The sequence below is a fragment of the Propithecus coquereli genome, unplaced genomic scaffold (genome assembly GCF_000956105.1).
Source record: "Propithecus coquereli isolate 6110/MARCELLA unplaced genomic scaffold, Pcoq_1.0 Scaffold116, whole genome shotgun sequence".
NCBI classification, from domain to species: Eukaryota; Metazoa; Chordata; class Mammalia; order Primates; family Indriidae; genus Propithecus; species Propithecus coquereli.
This window is the reverse complement of record NW_012135636.1, coordinates 3,604,912-3,607,254: the sequence shown is the minus strand read 5'-3', so window position 1 is coordinate 3,607,254 and position 2,343 is coordinate 3,604,912.

The window sequence follows — 2,343 nt, the reverse complement described above, 5'->3', positions numbered from 1 at the left end:
CTATTATTTTGAGCGAAATCTTAAAATAAATAAAAGTACTAAAAAAGCAAAAACATCCATTACTGAAATGGCTTTCACACTAAAATAATTGTAAAAATACTATAAAATGATGGATTCTGTCAATTAAAATATAGACACATTCAGTTAATTATTAAGATGATCTACAAATAATAGAGTTTGAAACTGGTCAAAGTGGTAATTAGAAAGTTCTGATAACATATATTTCTGCACGAAGTGGAGAGGGGTATAACAGAAGCTAGAGAAACAGATAAAAGAGAAGTTAAATTAGCAGTTTTCAATCCTGTTTCTGACACTTTAATTATCTGGGGGATGCTGTTAGATTCTCAAAAGAAAATTTCACAACAAATTTTATTTCAAATTACTGTAATCATTCCAAGTGCCTATATACACATCATACAGCACTCCTGTAGTAAATGTTACAAACTCAAAACAGTGCTATATTTTTACCACTCCAGGTAGGTTAGGAGGCACAACTTGATATCTTGGTATAATCCTTGGATACTCATCCTGCCCACTTCAGCAGAGTGCAATGGATGGGGATCTTAGACTGTAAAGAAATGCATCCCCTCTTAAAAAGGAATGCTGGAAGACATCCTTGCTATTACTATGAAGATGCAAATCATCCCTTCCCAGTCATACTCCTTCCTAGAGAGCCAGCCCCCAAGCTCTGCTTGCCCTGTCTGCACCCTGTGACTTTACACCCACTCAGGGCCATTGCCAATTAAAGCCGATCCAATCAGATTCAATTAAAAATTTGAACGACATGGAGCCTAAATCAGTGTGACATATGTGCTAGATTGAAAGGGAGATTGTATAGAGCTGGGAAAGCCATTTTCATGTTTTGACCACACAAGCACTGCAGCAGGAGAGCTGGACAGAGATGAGAAGTGGAAGAGGAAAGCCAAGATGACAAACCTCTTTGACCAGAGACGTGGAGAGAGAGCATTCTTGACTTTCCAGTTCCCAGTTTCCTTGTTGGACTTCTGTCCTGGTTTTCTCTTTGATTCAGTAACATATCCCTGTATCACTTGTATAGGGAATGCTAAGCCTGTTTCAACGAGCCTCTATTTGTTCCAATCAAATGGTTCCTGATTATGGCAACCATGACCTGAACAAAATAGTAGCTACTCTCTATCAAGGGAAATCCTCTAATGGCTGCACAGCCTCAGACTGGGTTTCAGTTGAGTCTAATTGACAGTTACCCTTCTCCAGGAGGAGAAAATAACAGTTCATTCTAATTCCCTTTCAGCAGGGCTTGAACAACACTGGTGTGCATCTTGTTGTCTCTTAATTGTAAAATTGCAGAATTTTCTACCTGGAAGGGAACCTTAATGATCAAATGCAGCTTTCTTATTTTGTAAATGAGAGAACTGAGAAGCAGAGAGGTCAATTCTCTTGTTCAAAAGCTCGGGCAATTCCTGGCTTGGTTTTCTTCATTTGGCCTCTCTCCACAGGATCATTGCTGTCTATTGATAGAAGGGTCTTTTGAGTTTTCTCTCCTTATAAAAGGTTGAAATGTTCTGCTGTCCATAAAGCCTCCAGCTAACTTTAGGCATCCAGTTAGAATCGTGTTCAGCTGCATATAACAAAATGAGAGATACAACAATGATTTAAATTTATGAAGATGTATTTTATCCTGCATAAAATAAATTCAGAGGTGTGTAGTCTGGGGCAAATGTGGTGGCTCCATGGTCATCCAGGACCCACCCTCTATTTCTATTTCTGCCTTTCCATTCTTGTTGATACTATCTGGCTTTCATCTGCAAGATCACCACAATAGTCCAATATGGTATTTGGAGTTCCATCCATCAAATATGCATTCCAGAAAGCAGGTGGCGGGAGAGGGGGAAAGTGACACATCCAAGCTGTCTGTCTCCTCCACCTGATAACTTTTATTTACATCTCACTGTTCATAGCTCAATTAAATGGCCACTTTAGTACCAAGAGAAGCTGGGAAATACATTATTTGAACTAGGTTCATTGGCATCCTGAATAAAATTGGAGCTCTCTCACTAATAAAGAAAGGGTAAGTGGATGTTTGAACAGCAATGAAAAATCTATTCTATATCTTCCTAGAATTTTTGTCACTCAGTCTTTCTCAAAGGATATATCTAGTGGGTATCTTAGAATATCCCCACCATTAGATGGCATTCTAAACTGTAAGGGCCAAAGAAATCCTTCCTGAGTCATCTCCTTTTCCTACTAGACCCACCGATCCCCCAAACAAAGTCTATCTGAACTTCTGTCTAGTTCTGGTCTCCATCCACTATGAGCTGACTCCTTTTATCCTCTCTTGTTAGAGATTTTGCTGTAGCACATATT